A 20,728-nucleotide genomic window follows, 5' to 3' on the forward strand; every position below is an offset into this window, starting at 1 on the left:
AGTTGGTTTGCAGAGCTGGAGCTGAGAGCTGGAGCTGTGAGTTGGACAGCTGATCTGTGGAGCAGTTACCAGGCAGATGGAAGAGTTGGAATTGTTAACAGGCGATGAAGTTACATTTGGAGTGCAGTTGGAGTCAGTGAAATACAGATGCCAGGAGAAATACCAGAAGTTGAACCAGTGGAGTGAAGCTAGTACGTTGGTGATGGTGAAGGAGAGAGAGTCCTGATTCCACCAGAGAGAGAAACAGACAGTTGGACCCTTCTTAACAGGGTGAGGTATTCTTAGCTAGTTTGCACTATATATAATCATTCATCCTCTTTTGTTTTCTAGGTTATATTTAGGTTCCTGTTTGCATCAATAATTCCCTACTGTATTATTGCAATGTTTTCTTTGTCTTGTTCTCTTTCTAATAACGACCCCAATGATTAGCTATAATGAATCACTTTCCTTTCAGCTATGTGTGAATGTGTTGGTAATTGTTATTTTAGTAATAAAGCTTCCTTCTTGTCATTCTAATAAAGAGACTCCAATGTGCATTAGTATCATTTGTATGTTTTCCTTTGGGAGGGAGTAACTGGGCTTTTCATAGCCAGGTGCGGACGTACAGAAGGCTGGTGATCCCCTTTTTTACAGGTAACTGAAGACAGTGAAGTGTACTGCTTCTGATCAGAGAATAACTGCAAATGCATTAGTCAGATATGTGTATCTTTTAGGTGTGTATGTGTGCATTCTCATGATTAATTATTTTCCCTTTCATCTATATTGCTATTCCTCCTTGTCATCCTATTCATGTGTAAAGAGGCCCCAATATGTAGTGATTGCACTTGAGAGTTGTTTACTAAGACTGAATTAACCTTTCTTTTTAGCCAGGTGCTGTCGTTTAGAAGGATGGGCAATTCCCTTCTTACAGGTAACTGAGAAATGGAAGACAGGGTAGTTTTGATAGGAAACAACTTCCAATGAATATTAGGTACTTAGGAACTTCCCAATAGAGAGAGAGCAGAAGGTATAAATAGGACAGTGAGATCGCTCAAGATAGGGCGTTAATGAGAACACCAATTGTGATTGGTGTGTAATGAGATCGCTCAAGACAGGGCGTTAATGAGAACACCAATTGTGGTTGGTGTGGTAGAGTGAGCTGCTCTCCAATATGAGAAGGAGGGTAGAATAGCCCGGGCCAGATTGACGCGGGGCTATAAGGTGAGATCATAGGATGAGACATGGAATTCCGTAGTTATTAGTGACTATTCTTAGTAATCCCTTAGATCTAGCAGTGTTTTTGATGGTATAAGCTTGTATATTGCGAATTCCCCATTCCCCATTCGGGTAAGTACTCAGAAACTGTTGTAAATAGGATCCGGGAAGGGATGGTGTTACGTTTTGGCTGGGTTGGTTGCATCTAGGTGAGTGGGTAATTCTTGGTCTGAGAATCCGGTCATTACAACAACACATACAGTGTCACACACTCACTAACTTCTAAGTGTGTCTACAACCCAATTCTAAGCTTAAACTATACATCTATCAGTGATGCACATGCTGTCTAAGTGCATAATTTACTCACTATTTAGCATGTGACTCTTCTTTATAGACCCATGCAATTAGCACTGACTGTATTTCAAAAGTTGTATTTAGTTTTGCAAATTTTAAAGATCTCACCGGTTGTATTATGGATTCATTATGTAATCCCAGGGTGCTATAGTCACACTGCCTTGTTTTTAATGTAACCTGATCCTCTGGATGTAGAATGGGAGGATTTGATTGAAATGTTTGAAATGTTTGAAATGTATAGGAGCATTAGATGGGCAAAAATTTAGCGCAACTGGCAATTAAGTTTTATTACTAAACACTTTGGGAAATGAGGGTCAATGCATTTCAAGTATCTCCCTATCTGTGCTCAAGCTAATTTAGATGTGATTACTGATGTGTATATTGAAGCAAAGAAAAGGTTACACAACAGGTTTGCTAAAGAAATTAATGTACTTATTAATAGATTTAAGATTTTTACATCCCCCTGAATAGAAAATGAAACCATTGATGAGTTTGTGGCCAGATTAAGAGAGTTATCAGTGAAATGCATGTTTGGTGCGATGTCTGAAGAATTGATATGCAATCAATTTATAGTATAATGCAGGAACAAAAGAATTCAGGAGCGTCTATGGGCAGCCAAAAATCTATCTTTAAGAGATGCCACAGACCTGGCCATGGTTGTCGAGCAATTATAGTTATACATGAAAAAAATGGAGATAAAAGTAAGCTTAGTGGGAGAAGTAATGAGTGTCAGTAAAAAATGGAATGGAAGTTGAAGCAGTGATCAAAACTTCCACCTCTTACTCTAGGGCTAAACAATCCAACAGAGTGTGTTACAGGTATGGCAGCAAGTACCATTCAGCAGACTACAGAAAATGTCTAGCTTTAAATAAGGATTGCAGGAAATGTGGTAAAAGAGGCCATTTTGCTAATGTATTTAGGCAAAGTTCCAAATCCAAGGTAGATGCAGTGGATGATGTGTGTGGTGGTACTGAAGATCACATGCTTTGTGTGGAGGGAGCAGGCTCTAAATTGACTAGACCTCATTCATATTTTATCTCAAAAATACTTTATTCGGGCTATCCACCCATAACAGTCACTAAGTTGGCACAGTAGCTATAAATGTACAGTTTGACAATATAAAATAGACTCTGAAACATATCAAACACAAACTTGCAAATAATTAATAGCAATAGCTATGGGGTATAAAAATAATGTTTTCCAGGTCTCCCTATGCTATGCCAGTTTAAAAAATACATGTCATCAATGCAATAAAAATACAATAATTAAAACCCTATAAAATGGATCAGCTATGTATATCATGCGATGGCCCTGCTTCTAATAGACCAACACCAGTGTATATATTTTGATACCGCACACACAACTACCTGTGAGAATTTTGTGCAGAGGATTCGCATAGCAATCTCGAGCTTTCGACAACCTAGTTGGCTGCATGAAGGTATAATCCATGTTTTCCTGGTGCGGGTATAATCCGGACAGAAAAACATAAAGTGCACTAGTGATCCAGCAGCTTGTTGGCAAACTGGTGATAGGGTACTTGCTGCAATCGGATGGTTCAATTTTTTCTGTAGGGGCATTAGAGGTAAAGTGCCATAGCAACATTTTATAAATAGGGTCTTTGCTGGTAGAGGGTTGATAAAATTCAAGAAAGGGTCTCTTTGAGTGTTATGTTTAAAGTCTAGGAAAAATGAAGCAAGAGAACCCTTTGTTACATTCTGGCATTCTCTGTAATGAACATGGGCCCAATATGCATCTATAAGAAATTAGTTAGTGGGGCAGACCAAAATTACCCTAGCCCAATTTGTATGAGGAGCTTTTGGATATAAAATAGCCATTTAATTTTAGAACAGCCAGCCATTGATATCACCTCCTACTAAACTTCTTGATAATTCTCTTGTTCTCCAGAATATTTCAGCTTTCTCCAATTGAGCAACGGCCTTAATTGGGCCTTGTGTATTATTGAATGCAGGGCCATGTTCCTTCTTAGTGGTATTAAGGAGATTGGTCAATGCTCTCAAAAGTTTTGTAGTGTAGTTCCTATTTTCCCAATAGGCTCTGCGCATTGGAATAACATAAACAGCAGTGTAGACGAAGGACTGAGGTCATCTAGGTCTCTACTGACTATGTTAAACTTAACTTAGGTTTGCGCCAGCTAGCTCAGAGGTCACTGGAAACTTTCTTGAATGAATAGGGAGGGACAACCTCCCCTGGCTCAGACAAGAAGGGATTCAGTTTCCGACAACCGCATAAACATGACAACTTTGCTCCCTCAGAATAATAGTATATCTCTAGAGTCGTGTGAAAACAATTGACAGCTATTTCACTCAGCAGTGCATACTTAGTTTTACCAGAGTGCAGAGAAATAGAGAGACGGCCGTTTTCAATAAAAAGGTGTTATTTATTGAGCAGTCTTCTTTCTCATGCAAGAGAAGTGAATTGCCACAATTGCAATACTTAAAGTAAAGTGCGTGCAGTAAAAGTAGTATTATGAAATAATACTGTAAAAGCATTGGTATGGTTTCTTAGCCATATGATACTTTAAAATTGATAAAATATATACATACATAAAAATTGACTAATGTACTCAACTGGTGCTTCTAACTAAGCCTACCCCGGTGTACCTGACCTAAGCCTAATACATGGGAAGGGATGAGTAAGTAGCAGTTTAAGTTAAGTTAGTTTAAGATTATTTTGCCAAGAATCTGCATCAAGAATTCTCTTAAGGGTTTAGTCAACTCTGTACCTTGGTAATAGAATGTGGGAGGTCTGGTATCTCTTTCCTCAGGACTCGATATTCCAGCAACCCGCAAGGGTAGGCTGGAAACACCGAGCTGGATTTTCTCGGCTGGAGAAAAAGACAGCGTCTCTCTCAGTGCGTCAAACTGGAGGGGCGGCTTCCGTGGGCACTCGCATCAGCTGGGCTCTCGGGCAAGTAGATGGCCGCTCTGCTCCAAACCACTGTGTGTTTGCTTAAGGCAACTGTTGGTATTTTATACATGGAAGGTGCCGGGTTTGACGTAAGGTTGGACAAAAGACGTCACTAAGAACTAACAGTTCTTTCTGGACTTCAGGAGTTCTTGTTCAAATCAAAACAAAAGCAGGGGGGTTTTCCCGGGCTGCTGGAGGCTTGGTTTGTTTAAAGAACGTGTTGTGCTTTCTAGGAGTCGATGGGAGTAGCCGTGCTGTGCTTTGGATTGCATGGGCTATTACTGAATATGAATCTGATTCTTATGCCTTTATCAGGATATTATTGATTATAACCTCACAAGGGCATAAATCGGCAATATAGAATTAGGGTCCTAGATATGAACACGACACCCACTCCACGGATTGATGTCCATCATTACTAAAAAACTAAGCAATAGTAAACATTCAATGATGCATGTTTTTTTCCGACCCACCCCAAAATACATATTTCGCATTTGAAATGGTATAAGATAAATACACGAAAAAATGAGTGTTTGTCTGTACGCTATTCAATCAGTGTCATCATTCAGATAAATGCATATATATATCAGCTGAATGAATTGCGAAAATTACACATGAAATGGCTCTAAATACAGAAAAGAAGGTTGAGACCATTTCATCACATGTTTATACAAATTGCTGTATATGTGCTAGAGGCTGAGGTAAAATATTGTCTCTAGTATCCTAAAATAGAAGCTCTGTTCTCTAAGAATAGTTCTACTTTAAGCAGAGTACCATGTGCCAAAATAAAAGGTAAATATTTTGAAAAATGGGCAAAAATAATTTCGCTATCGGGGGAAAAGTTCCGAATATTTTCTGTAGCTTTGTTTATCAAAAACAGAAGGCCGAATTCAGAGTTCAGGGAACGCTGTGTGCTCATTGTTTTTATTAAGAGTTATTCTCGTTGACTGGAGAGAACATTATTTTAGACAGACCTGCAAAAAATTGGTCTACCACATCAGGGGAAAGTTCGACTAAGTATGAGAATGCTGCAACTGTGCAGTTCTCTGTGTGATTGCTATCATTGATGGTTGTACCTGTTCGGTGCTGCTTTCCTCTCGTACCTCACCGCCACCTACTCGTAGTGGTGAAGTCTCAACGAATGCCGTCATCAGAATCGGTAGCCGCTGGGGACAACACAATAAATGAGTCGTTACCGGACCGAGCAAAGTATCGATTTCCATTGGTACTGCTGATTGTAGTGTAAGACAGACGTCCAACACGCATTCTTCTCCGCATAGCAGACATCGAAGCACAGGTATGATGCAATCTTGCCAGATCGGTCTGAATGAAAGAAACCAGGTGGTACTTAGATCTCTTAGCCGGGCCAATCCAAGGACCTTAGTGATACGGTCTCGGTATCGTGTTGCTAGGATCGTTTCTTCCATCGTTGCTAGAGTCTTGCCTGTGGATTGGCTTGCCATATCGAAGCAGAAGGAGCAAAAATAAAACTACTGCCACGAGTCCCAAGATTAAGGGTAGCCCGTCGAAGACAGAATGGACAAAATTCGGGAAGATGCCCAGATCTGTTTCAAAGGGTGCTAACAGTCCAGAAAAAATTGTCTTAAATACATGTGCGATGCCAATGGTATCAGACATGTTTAAGATTTGGCTTAACACTTCTACAAAATGTACAGGGCAATTTGTTGATAAAAGGGTATGTATCTCTGCTGCTGTCCTTGCAACTTGCAGATCATATGTTTCTTTTGATGACGTTAAAGGCACAGTTGTTTGGAAAATAATAGACTTCATTCTGTTTAAAGTATCAATTCGAATAGAAGAGATATTCAACCGAGGCCATAACGCAGCCCCCATATCTGGATTGCTGTGTGGATACAATACTTGCATACAGCAAATGGCCCTGGAAGTTACAGTTGTCAGATAGGCTTTTCCTGGCAGCATGCCACAACAGCTGTGGTCACTTATTTAAATGTAACTACCGTTAGAAAGAGGTCTAAAAAATGGCTCTATCTGTTTTGCAGGCGTGCCATGCAGGTGACATGAAAGGTTGTTTGAAGACCCTTCACAGGCTCCATGCAAATTAATTCCTTGACACAGAAGTGTACCGCTTAGTGATTTTTTACAATTTTTACCACTAAGAAATACCTCCTTATTTCCTTCACTTTAACATCTGTGTGTATAAGGTAAATCCCAGGTTGATTTGATGTATTCTTTACCCAACCTTTCATACTGGCCTGCTGGTATATACTCTTGGCAGTATTTAAACTGGAAAGTTGTAATCAGAATTGTAATCGGTCCATGTATTATCTATTCAATGACAGGTCTCTCTGGCATTGTCAATGGTAATCTCTCGAGTTTTTCAATGCTCAGAATCATATAGTCTGCTCCTTTTTGTGCCAAACTGATTTGTTTATCAGTAAGGTTAAAGATACCGAATAATGATGTTGTGTTGATTAAACGCCATGGTACGTAGCCAGAACGCAGAGTTTGCAACGTCCAGCCAAGCTGTACAATAGAACGTAATTGAGACTGACCATGTAGTAACATTAGTAAGTCCTGCTCTATTATATCAAAAGCAGATGATACAATGCTGTCCAGTGAATATATTCTGGAAGGCAGAGTCGTTAACCCATTGTCCACAACAGAAAGTGATTTTTCCAAATTTATACGATCAATTTCTCGTATTTTTTCTGCTGTTTCAATTTGCATTAATTTCCATGCTTCGTTGTATGCAGCGTATATACCGGCCGCTATGAAACGTTTTTGACGCTGTTTGCGTGGTCCCATTATGAAATCACGCAAGTCAGCACCGTCTTTAAGTAAAGTCAAGTGTTGCTTAATTTCAGCCAGTGTGGATTTCTGTAGCCACTCAAGGCATAGTTTCCCTACACTGTATGTTGTAACTATCCCTGGACGTTGTCTCCGGGAGTATCTAGGGTCTGGTCTGGTCATTTTGAACCCCTGTGTTTTGTTCAGGAATATATCTTGACAGTTATTCATGTCTGTTGGCCAGATCAACCACTTTTTCCAATCAGTATGTGTTCTATCTCCACATCAGTAGTGCTGTCACTATCAGGTGTGGGTTTCGGAATAGACGGTGTATTCAAGTCTTTTATCTTAGCTAGTCCAAGACAAGTAGTTTGTTGAATAGTGTCATTCAAAAATATCATTTGTTCTGGGATCATGCAGACCCAAAATAGTGCTTCTAGGCCTTGTACTTGCCAATCTTTGGAACCCCAGATTGTTTTTGTTTCAATGGTGTTTTTCCAAAATTCGAAACCTAATGTAGACATCTTGTCATAACATTTTTCTGAATAAATCAATTTAGTATTTGTCAACATTGTTTTCATTCCTGTTCTATTTAACATTTTATTCTATTCTATAGTTTTGGTAGAGCGCGCACAGCTGCCCCAGCAATGAGGCGTCCCGGCGCTAAGAAACCAAGACCTAGGCCTGGGCGGAAGGGGAAGGGAATTACGGGAATAGGTACGTTTTTATTGCCTTCCGGAACGCCGGTAGGCTTTCTATGGAGCGAATATGTTGCGGCAGATCGTTCCAAAGTTTGGCTCCAAGAAACCTAAAGGAGCGGCCGCCCATGCGGCAGAGTTTTATGCGTGGGACACGTAGTAGGTTTTGGTTGGAAGATCGCAGGTTGCGTGACGGCGCATAGGGGGTAAGAAGAGGTCGAAGCAGTGGAGGGGTATCGAGTTTAATGATTTTAAAGGTCATGATGAGGGTCTTCAATTTGATTCTGGAGTCGACGGGTAGCCAGTTTATTTTAAAATAAAACGTTCCTGGATCACTGTTATTAAACCCTGAGAAGTATTGGAATTTCTCAAAAAATGTTTTCGAACTGCCTTTTGGTGGAGTTGGACAATGTTCCCACTGGTTAAAAGATAAAACATTTCTAGGCTGAGCAGTTTTATGCAAATAGTGATCACCATAATGGTTGTAGCAGTATAGCTCTTCATAATTGGATCAACCCTGTAAGTGATCATGTTCTGTAAATTTGGCTGACATTACTAAATCTGACATCATGTTATTAATGTTTTCAAATTCCCAGTCATCAGAGAAGGTACTGGGTGTCACAAAGTCACTCAATGAAGTCTTGAGCTGGTGAGGATACTTTAAGAGCTCGAACGGGCCATGTCATAATCAGTTCTGTCCCATGCTACCCCACCGGGAATTGGAATGGCTGTGATGTTCACTGATGATAGTTCTCTTTTCTCGATGTGAAAGGATGTGTGTGGCTTTAGGACCAAGTTGATGTTCAGACTTACTGTGTCCATTGTACTATATTTCCCCTCAATGAATTTTCCCAAACATAGAACCATGATGAGCCAAAGCAGGAGGAAAAGTACACCTAACACAATCCAAAATTCAATCCATGGTGAAATTAGATATGTTTCTTTTAGTTGTTGAAAAAGTTAAATTACTTTGTTTTTAAAAGTTTTTGTTGGAGGCGTTTCTTCATGCTCGCTTGGATCTTCAGAGAAATTGTCGAAATTGATGAAGTAGCCTGATGCAGTTCTGTCAATTGTTGGAATTGCTTCCGGATTTCATTTGCTTTTGCATTTTTATTTGTTTCATTTGCATAGTCCGAGGCTACATCGTTGTAGGCAGGTGTTTCTTGACGAACTGGTGATATTTGTGTTTCAAGAGACACAAGTTCCATGGCTTTGTTGCATAGTCCTTTTTTATGCACTGTAGGTTTATCAAATGTGATTAGTCTCTCAGTTTGAACCTCTTGGATAGTTGCAAATTTTGGTATTCTGCTATTTCTTGGCAGTCCACTGGGCCTACTACTTATTATCGGCCACATGATTGTGGTTTTACCAGGTCAATGGATACAACTCGGTTCTCCTTTTTACCAGCAAGTGGCGGTAGTACAACTGATCTTGTTCCGTTGATAGCTAAGACAGGTACTGCTTTTCTGTAAGTAGGCCAAAATTCCTTCTTTACCGCGATCTTTTCTCTGACCAGATCCCCAATCTTTGGAATCCAGACAGGTCTTGCTGGGACAGGTGGTTTTTCTTCAGTGGCTGTCGACTGTTGTTTCAACTTTATGTTACTCAGGTTTTTTCTTGTTTCATTTAAATCCTGTAAAACAGCCAAACGATCTTTGATATCAAAGGTTTTTTCTTCTACCACTGAAGTGTGACTATCAAGGTCCTGAATATGCATTCTAGTTCCGAACAATAGTTCGTATGGAGTGAGACCTTTTAGAAAGTTTCTTTGCAGATTGTTAAGACTACGTTGGACACTTGTTAAATGTTTGACCCACCCATCACCCGAACCTAATACCCTCGCCGTTATAGATTGCTTTATGTCCCGGTTTTTTCCTTCCACAACCACATTTCCCTCAGGATGGAAGGGAGAAGAATACCGCAATGCGATGCCCATACTGTTCATGGCCACTTTGTAAGCTCGAGAGCTAAACGCAGGACCCTGATCAGAATGTAGCATGCCAATTGCGTATGTGCCGATAAAGACTCGCAAATCTTTTATAACAGTTCTGGCGTCAGCCGAGCGCTGGGGTCTACATTTTTAAGTGAATTTAATCTTAATTATTATGGGGATGCATTTCTTCGACTGGATTTCTGTGCTATAGATAGCCTGAAGCTACCTAATAGTGGTATCTGGGCTACAGGCTGGACCGTTTCACAACTGCGATCTCTGTTGCAGTCCTTGCAATTTTTTGCAAAATAGCAGATGTCTACGCTCATTCCCGGCCACCAGTATTCCAATTGTAGTTCCATCAGAGATATCAGGATCTCTTGGTGCCCCAGAGGGTGCACAGACATAATATCGAGTCCAAAATATCGATTGGACATAATATCGAGTTTTTAATATAGACTGGACAAAATATCGACAGGACAGAATATAGATAACAAAAATATCGTTTTTAAAGTAAGTGAAGTAATATCGACTGTTAAAAATATAGATAGTTAAAATATCGAAGTGTATAATATAGATAGTTAAAAATATTGTTTTTTTAATAATATATAATTTTTTATAGTGTATTTTTATGTTATAATATGTTTGAAAGGTGTGTATTTATGTTATAAATAATTTTATTTAATGAATTTTGTTTTTATAATTATTGGGTAATTTAATTCTGTAGCGGGTTGTGGGTTTATAGGGGAATAGGGTGGGAAGTAATTTAATTATAATTAATTAAATATGTAAATTTATTTATTGATAGTAATTTGTAATTAATTGTTAATTAATTTATGTGTTAATTAATTTAATTGTAATTGGAAAATAATTATTATTAATTGATTAATTTGTAATTATGTAAATTTTACTAATTTAATTCTGTAGCGGGTTGTGGGTTTATAGGGGAATAGGGTGGGAAGTAATTTAATTATAATTAATTAAATATGTAAATTTATTTATTGATAGTAATTAGTAATTAATTGTTAATTCATTTATATTTGTTAATTAATTAAATTGTAATTGTTAAATAATTTTTACTAATTGATTAATTGGTAATTATGTAAATTTTACTAATTTAATTTCTGTAGCGAGTTGTGGGTTTATAGAGGAATAGGGTGGGAAGTAATTTATTAATATTTAATTAAATAATAAAAAAATTTAAAATGTATTTATTTGGAAATAATTGTAAAATAATTTTTAATTATTAAATAATTGATTGTTAATGTTTAATTAATTTGTATTAATAGGTGATTAATTGAAATAATTATTGTTAATTAGTAATTTTAAAATATTAATTATTATATTAGATAACATTATAATTTATTTTTAATTAATTAATAATAGATATTCATTTTTAGATTTTTGAATAATATATAAAATATTTACTTTCCCTAATGTTGTATTCTCTGGAGTGGGAATAGTAATTTTAACCCCTACGCTATCCAACGCTTTCCCTACTGTTGCATCCACTGGAGTGAGAATAGTAATTTTTACCCCTACGCTATCCAACGCTTTCCCTACTGTTGCACCCACTGGAGTGGGAATAGTAAATTTTACCTCTACGCTATCCAACACTTTCCCTACTGTTGCACCCACTGGAGTGGGAATAGTAATTTTAACCCCTACGCTATCCAACGCTTTCCCTACTGTTGCACCCACTAGAGTGGGAATAGTAATTTTAACCCCTACGCTATCCAACGCTTTCCCTACTGTTGCACCCACTGGAGTGGGAATAGTAATTTTAACCCCTATGCTATCCAACGCTTTCCCTACTGTTGCACTCTTTGGAGTGGGAATAGTAATTTTTACCCCTGCGCTATCCAACGCTTTCCCTACTGTTGCACCCACTGGAGTGGGAATAGTAATTTTAACCCCTACGCTATCCAACGCTTTCCCTACTGTTGCACCCACTGGAGTGGGAATAGTAATTTTAACCCCTACGCTATCCAACGCTTTCCCTACCGTTGCACCCACTGGAGTGGGAATAGTAATTTTAACCCCTACGCTATCCAACGCTTTCCCTACTGTTGCATCCACTGCAGTGAGAATAGTAATTTTTACCCCTACGCTATCCAACGCTTTCCCTACTGTTGCACCCACTGGAGTGGGAATAGTAAATTTTACCTCTACGCTATCCAACACTTTCCCTACTGTTGCACCCACTGGAGTGGGAATAGTAATTTTAACCCCTACGCTATCCAAGGCTTTCCCTACTGTTGCACCCACTAGAGTGGGAATAGTAATTTTAACCCCTACGCTATCCAACGCTTTCCCTACTGTTGCACCCACTGGAGTGGGAATAGTAATTTTAACCCTTACGCTATCCAACACTTTCCCTACTGTTGCACTCTTTGGAGTGGGAATAGTAATTTTTACCCCTACGCTATCCAACGCTTTCCCTACTGTTGCACCCACTGGAGTGGGAATAGTAATTTTAACCCTTACGCTATCCAACACTTTCCCTACTGTTGCACTCTTTGGAGTGGGAATAGTAATTTTTACCCCTACGCTATCCAACGCTTTCCCTACTGTTGCACCCACTGGAGTGGGAATAGTAATTTTAACCCCTACGCTATCCAACGCTTTCCCTACTGTTGCACCCACCGGAGTGGGAATAGTAATTTTAACCCCTACGCTATCCATCGCTTTCCCTCCTGTTGCACTCTTTGGAGTGGGAATAGTAATTTTTACCCTTACGCTATCCAACGCTTTCCCTACTGTTGCAACCACTGGAGTAGGAATAGTAATTTTAACCCCTACGCTATCCAACGCTTTCCCTACTGTTGCACCCACTGGAGTGGGAATAGTAATTCTAACCCCTACGCTATCCAACGCTTTCCCTACTGTTGCACCCACTGGAGTGGGAATAGTAATTTTAACCCCTACGCTATCCAACGCTTTCCCTAATGTTGCACTCACTGGAGTGGGAATAGTAATTTTAACCCCTACGCTATCCAACGCTTTCCCTACTGTTGCACCCACTGGAGTGGGAATAGTAAATTTTACCTCTACGCTATCCAACGTTTTCCCTATTGTTTCACCCACTGGAGTGGGAATAGTAATTTAAACCCCTACGCTATCCAACCCTTTCCCTACTGTTGCACTCACTGGAGTGGGAATAGTAATTTTAACCCCTACGCCATCCAACGCTTTCCCTACTGTTGCACTCTTTGGAGTGGGAATAGTATTTTTTACACTTTTGTTATTGTACGTTGATAATATTGGCTATTATTTAATTATATTTTGTTACTATATATATATATATGTTTTAAGAAATATGAATATTTTTTTTTTTACTTTCATTAATTATTTAATTATTATAAGTTAATTTAAGTATTTTTAAGTATATTTTAGTAATTCATTTTTAATATTAATTTAATTTAACATTGTTTTTAGTAAAGTCGATATTTTTTAAAACTATATTTTTGTAAACAATATTTTTAACTCGATATTTTTGTACTTACCTGTTTGTAGATAGAAACTCGATATTTTGTCAGTCGATATTTTGTCAACGATATTCTTGATGGTCGATATTCTGTCTCTCGATAATATTTCAGTGATCCGCCTCAGACCCAACCCCATATGTGCTTCTTGTAGTAAGAAGATTCTCCGGTTCATGTTTTGAATTACCCTATCCCCCACTCCAGGGATTCGAGCAAACGGAACGGAGTTTGCATCAATTATGTATGTATTACTGAGGGGGTAGTTGAGGGGTAATGCTGCATAATCGCCTTTTAATGAGGCTTTTACCGCCATAATGGTTTCCCCATCTATGTGTTTTTCTGAACGCTTTTCAGTGGCTACAGAAGCTGGTTGAACCGCTCCCGCTGTGACTGTGTTAGCCAATGAATTCCCTGCAACGCGAACGCCATCACGTTGATGACTCAATTCGTGTATCACATGAGTCCTTCGTAGTTCTTTCTGTAAAAGAACTACCTGTTCCCAAAGCCTTTTATGCTTTATTGTAGCACCTGTGTCATCTTTGTAACCGTTTTTGATCCATGTCTGCTTGTCACTGTTGTATGATTTAACGCAGAAATACGAATTGCACACTATTAGTGTGGGGAATTCGCGATCGGCATTTTCAAGCGCCATATTTAAAGTTCTTATTTCAGCTCTCTGAGCTGAACATTTCCTGAGTGATTCAGTTTTGGTAATCATTGGTTTGAATTTACCAGAGCGCAAGCGACCTTTAACAATTGCGCACACTGCATCATAGGATTTATTTTCTACATCATAGTGTTGTGCGAATCTGTCTATATAGATTACGTAGGTATATTTTTCTAGAGGTAGAATTTCAGCTGGCAGAGTATATTCGCGTTCATATACTAGATCATCTAGTTTTTTCAGTTTTGGGTTGTAGGAAGGGGGAGGCTCTAGTTGGCGCAGTGCAACACTAGCGACAAGCAGGGACTCTCTCTTCCTCGTCAGGGCTGAGGGTTACCTTCCAGACAACCTCTGCTTACCCTCTAGGTAGTGTGGCTTAAGCAGTCGTAGGCTAATCTTTGGGGCACATAGGGTTAAACACTTGCAATAGTACACCTTTACAACCAACCCACCACACAACGAGACCAGACTGTATTCTGTAAAAATATATATCTTTATATAGATTTTAAGCAGGCTTGTGAATACAGTCAACGTACTTTACGATAACGGTTGCAAATTACTCAGTTCAGGTTACCACAGTTCTTTCTAGCAGTTTAAGCGTTCTCTTAGGGCCCTCAGGCCGATGTCAACAAAGTTCTTGTGGAGCAGGCGGCTCTCAGGGGATCTGTCCCACGTCGCGTTGCCTTCCCGGGGTCGCTGTTCGTTGCGACTCTCAGCCGAGCGTTTCACGGGTCATCCGGGGCAGCGGTGTTCTGTGGCGGCAGGGTCCTCTCCTCGTCGTCCGCTCCGACCCTGGCGCGGCGGCTGTGCGGTGGTGGCAAGTGGCAGTACGGTCCCCAAGTGCAGGACGTACCCAGCCAAGTGCCGGTGCAGCTGTGCGCTCACAGCTGAGCTGTCGGGCAGGTTACCGACCTTGCGGATTCTCACAGGGCAACTGTCCGTCTTTGCAGGTGAGTGGCTGTTCATAGCGCAGTCCACTCGAGAGCTTGGACCGGACGGGTCCTCCTTCGCTTTGCTCTCGGGCTCCCGGTGCAGTTGCGGTCACGGTGTTCGGGCCAGCGGCGGCTGGTCCTTACTTTGCTTTCGCTGTTGCTTTGGGCCCCGGTCACGGTGGTCAGGTAGATGTCGTCGCCTTGGAGGAGATTCCTCCGTCGGTACTGCAGCGAGGGTCAGCACCCGCAGTCGCTTTCTTTCAGGGGGTAGCGCCCACTGGTCCTGGGGCGCTGGTCAGGGGGCAAGTTCAGTTGCAAGCCCTTGGAGATCTCTTTAGCAGAGTTTGGCACAAAGTAAAGCAAAAGTCTTCTCGTAGTCTTTTCTTCTTCCCCTCCTTCGGCAGCAAGGCACCAGACACAGGCAAGAGTCAGCACCCTTCCTTGTCTCTCACGGTCCTTCTCGTCGGGCAGAGTCCTTCTGTGGCCCAAACAGGATCTAATTTTCAAGGAGCAGGGCTCCTTCTTTTATAGGCCAATTCTTTTGTTCTCGCAGGCCAGGGGGGCCTTTGCATAGCCACTCTCAGTCCTTGAGTACCCTGGCGGGTGTACTCTGGCTTCTGCTTTCAGTGTGAGGGGCAGGCGCATCAGCCGCCCCACAGGAGGTGGAGCCAGCATTGTGCGGACAGGGGCGGCCAGAGTACCTTGTTGATGGGGGCTTCGCCCTTCCTGGGCCAGGTGCCGGCTGAGTCATCAGTCGCTCCCCAGGAGGGTGGAGCCAGCATTGTGGTGGCAGAGCACAGTTACAGTTCGAGTCAAGAGGCACTCCCACCTCCCACTAAGGTGAAATCGGCGCATTCACCACCTGTCATCCCCCCAGCCCTGTCACTCACACGTCCCAGACAGTCAGATACACATACCAGCAGAGGCGGCTGAAATGGTTAGGCAAGAAAATGCTAACTTTCTAAAAGTAGCATTTGCAAACCCAGGATACTAAAATAAACTTTACTAAAAGAAATATTTTATCATCCTGAGTTCAGGCATACTAAACATGACTCGCTACCATGCTCCTTGAGCCTGCTGGGATTATAGGGTGTAATAATTCCAGCAGCTCAGTCTGGCCTAATGGAGCAGGTAGCCTTCAATAGTGAAATACGGTTTTGGTGGTAAGTCACTACTAGGACATGCCACACACATCAGGGCTTGTCCTACCTTACACCTACAACGCACCCTGCCCGCAGGCCTACCATAGGGGTGACTAATATGTAGTCAAGGGAAGGTTCGGGGCTGGCAAGTGGGTGCACTTGCCCAGCTGGCGTGACAGTACGAGACTGCACGCGGGTTCTGCGGTCGCAGTTCCCAGACACATCTTTACGGCTGCTTCGGTGGGTGGCGCAACCAGCGCTGCAAGCCCACTAGCAGTATTGGCCTCTACAAGCCCCGAAGACATCGAAGTCAAAACCTGTGCAGCCATGAAACACCTACACATCTCCTCTGACCAAACTACTAGAAGGCTGGCTGAGTTAGAGGATAGAAATAGAAGAGGGAACCTGCGCATTTTTGGGGTTCCGGAAGGGTCCGAAGATTCTGAAGGGTCGTGCGTCCAGTTTTTGGAATCATGGTTTGCCCAGGCCACGAGTATGACTTTTGCCAATCCTCTAGAATTTGATAGAGCGCACAGAGTGCCCGGAAGAATCACCAAGACGCAAAAAGGTCCTAGGCCCATCGCCTGTAAGCCGTTGCGCTACCAACATGTGGAACAAATACTCGCCTTTGTTCGGAAGCACAATCATATTCTATGGAAGGATGCAAAGATCTACATCTCCCAAGACTATAGTAAGGAGACTGTGGAGATCAGGAAGGCCTTCTTGGCCCTGCGACCACAACTAAAATCGAGGGGATATCAATTTGGCTTTGCGGGCCCGGCGAAATACAGAATAACGATACGCGGCTCGTCTCACTATTTCACAGACCCTATGAAACTCAGACGCATGCTCGAGGATATGGAAGGTCATGACATGGAACGCGACATGGAAACCAACAATCCAGAGAATATGGCGGCCTCGTCTTCAGGCTACAAATGACCATCGTGGGGAGTTGCTGTTTCAGTTGCTTATCTCTGTCCTGATAGGATCACAGGCCTGGTAGGCTTGTCACCTGCCGGATCAGGCTCCATGCTCGCAGTCTTCTTCTGACATTGGAAGTGTTGCCGTGAGTTGTACTATGTTGGAGGGGTTTGGCTCCACATTTTGGGAATTTCTTTGCTCTTCACTTCTTGTTATCGAACTGCTATCGATCTGCTGCTGCTGATCTAACCTTTTGACTTGATTGGATTTGTTCTGTTTGGTATATATTGCCACTAGTTCCGAAGTGGCGTAAATCGGAATGATCTGAATATGTCCATATTTCGGTACACCAATATGTGCCTTTGGTGCAGCTCAGGTATCAGCACGGCCGTGCTGAGATGTTTAGACTAAAGAGAACGCTAGTCGGCAGTTTAGTGCTCTTGTTTTTGCTACTTATCAATATGGAATAGGCCTAGAATCTACTGGCCCTTATGGGTGCCCTGTCGATGGATATGATGCTATAATATCCTATGAAGGTCCTCAGTGTACTTCATGTTGCTTTTATTTGCCGTTCTACTGCTATAACCTCATAGAAGTAATTCAGATTACATCCAGATATCCAGATTGTGCCTTATTGGTAAAATCGCACCGTTTAAATGTCATTACTGCTTACGTGGATGGTTATAGGCATTAAGCATAATTGTTCCAATGTTTATGCTAGATTGGTATGGACGGGAGGGTTACTGCGGTTTTCCTCGCGTCGCCATGCTTCTGCAGTACAGTTGGGGTGGGTGGGGTGGGGGGATATGGGGGAGAGGGGGGATATGTGTTACGTGCTAGGGTTTGCTTTCTTACTTCCTTTTCTTTTTCTCTTTCCTTTTCCCTCTTCTCTGCTTTTCCTCTCTCTTCTAATCTGTCCCTTTTTTCTTGATTGGACAAGTTGTATCACTCACAGGCTGTATCTGTATAATCATACTCAAATCATCCATGTTTTATCTCTGTGTGCCCAAGTGTCTGCTCATGGTTTTTACCCGTGTTACCTCATATTGCTCAAAACAAGGAGTTCCTCATATAAGGTGCCACGTGGCACATTACTTTTCGGGAGTCATAATGCACTCATGTTACACACACTAGTATAAATGTCACACACCACACTCTCCACTCCACTTGGAACGACCTCACCTGACCAACTGAAAATTCTGTCTATGAATGTTAAAGGTTTGAACCAACCCATAAAAAAACAGAAGATATTAGATTATGTACGCAGGCAGAAAGGAGACATTGTTATGTTGCAGGAAACCAAACTAGACGCCAAACAGTTCTATACTCTACGCAATAAGTTTTATTCGGAGGTCGTGGGGTCAAGTGCACTTGGTAAAAAGAATGGAGTTCTGATATTATTATCAAAAAGATCAAAGATAGAATTACTGTCTTCCTCATCTGACGAAAAGGGGCGCTGGGTCACAGTAAAGCTTGCCAGGGATAACACGGAATTCTTTGTCACTAACATATACGCACCTAACACCAATGATCTAGACTTCTGGCAGGACTTAGTCAAACAGATTGCAACGATACCTGACACGGCAGTACATATACTAGGGGGTGATTTTAACCTTCCATTTGACCCTACCCTAGACAGAGATTCGAAGTGTGTGTTTAAACCGAACAAATCACATAATGCTTTCCTTAAATTGTGCCAGCGGTTTAATCTGGTTGATACGTGGAGATTACAAAACCCTACTGACAGGGACTACACATTTTACTCGTCCCCTCACGATTCATATTCCCGCATTGATTACATCCTCATCACACAAAATGGCATTGCAAGGATAGAAGATACATCAATAGAACCGAGAGTGCTGTCAGACCACTCATGTATCTCTCTATCCATCAGCAACATCAAACCGTCCCCCAAACAAACGTCATGGAGACTTAATGAGGAAATCTTAAATAAAGAACAAAATAAAACTGCCATCCAAATGGCAATCCGTTCGTATTTAGAGATAAACAAGAGAGGGGACACTTCAGACCTTGTGCGTTGGGAAGCTTTGAAAAGTACCTTAAGGGGGGTGTGCATCAAAATCCGTTCAGCAATGAACAGGGATTGCAATGCAAAATTGGAAGCGTTAGAAGCTGAGATAGCTAATCTAGAAAACAGACACCAAAGAACAAGGGATCGGGAGACACTCAATACCATGACCAACAGAAAATATGAATATAACAAGCTGGTGAGCGAAAGAGCAGGAGTGTGGCTAGATAGAAGGCGAAGATTTAAGCTCTGTGAATCTAACAAGGCTGGTAAAAGCCTGGCTGCATACCTAAAGTTCAAAGTGCAGAAAAATACAATTAATATCATAAGGGACTCTGCTGGAGTAGGCCATTCGGATCCCCAAAAAATAACTGAAGTCTTTAAAGACTTCTATGAAGACCTGTATGCTAAGAATGACTCGGTTGCTGAGGACAAAATTCAGGGGTATTTGCAGGAATGTGACCTACCAGTGCTAGGGCCGAAAGAACAACACAGCCTTAATGAACCGGTCTCGGCTACTGAAGTGGAGAAAGCAATCAGGGGGCTGAAATGTGGGAAAGCACCAGGCCCTGATGGCTTTACGGCTAAATTTTACAAAAGTTTCGCCACAGATCTAGTCAAACCTCTTCTGAACCTCTTCCACGAGTTCACGGAGTCAGGTGAAGTGAGAGGCACATTGGCAGAGGCGACTATCGCGGTTCTACCAAAAGATGGCAAGGATCCGTCACTACCCAAAAATTATAGACCGATTTCCCTGATTAACTTAGATTGTAAGTTACTAGCCATGATTTTGTCAGCCCGTTTACAGAAAGTTCTTCCTGCCCTCGTACACCCATCTCAATCGGGTTTCCTAAAACATAGACTGTCTAGCGATAACACCAGAGTACTAGCCCATGCCCTAGAAAAAGCAAAACTTCTAAATACCCCCACGGTAGCAGTCACACTAGATGCTGAAAAAGCCTTTGACAAGGTGGACTGGACCTTCCTTGAGGCAGTTTTACACAAATTTAATCTAGGGAAGACATTCACTAAACTTGTAATGGCTCTGTATGCCGGTCCTACCGGTAAGGTTAGAGCGGGTGGCTCCTTCTCCTCTTCTTTCTGCTTGAAACAGGGAACAAGACAAGGGTGCCCACTATCACCATCTCTGTTCTTACTGGCTATAGAACCCTTTCTATATCATATTCGACATAATGAAGCCATTGCTGGTATCCCGTTTGATGACTGTACTGTAAAATTGACTGCATACGCCGATGATGTGCTGATTTTGACGGAGAAAGCTGATGAGGCTATCCCGGCCTTAATGGACACAATTAATGGGTTTTCTGAAGTCTCAGGGTACAGGCTGAATAAGGACAAAACAGAAGTCAAGCTACTAAACAACATCGGGGGTAAAGACATACTTGGTTCATCTGGCCTCACTTGGCAGCCAAAAGCTTTTAAATACCTGGGCTTAGATTTCGAGAAAGACTTGATAACGACCCTGAAAGTGAATGAGGAATTAACGTTAAAAAAGATCTCTACGTTGTTGGATGGCTGGTCACCCAAATTTTTATCCTGGTGGGGTAGGGCTGAGACTCTCAAAATGATGTGCACACCCCTGGTTAACTACCTGGCTTGCATGCTCCCAATGACTTTTTCGGACGAATTTATCAAAAAAGTGGACAGACTGTTTGGAGAGT

The sequence above is a fragment of the Lissotriton vulgaris genome, chromosome 12 (genome assembly GCF_964263255.1).
Source record: "Lissotriton vulgaris chromosome 12, aLisVul1.2, whole genome shotgun sequence".
NCBI lineage: Eukaryota > Metazoa > Chordata > Amphibia > Caudata > Salamandridae > Lissotriton > Lissotriton vulgaris.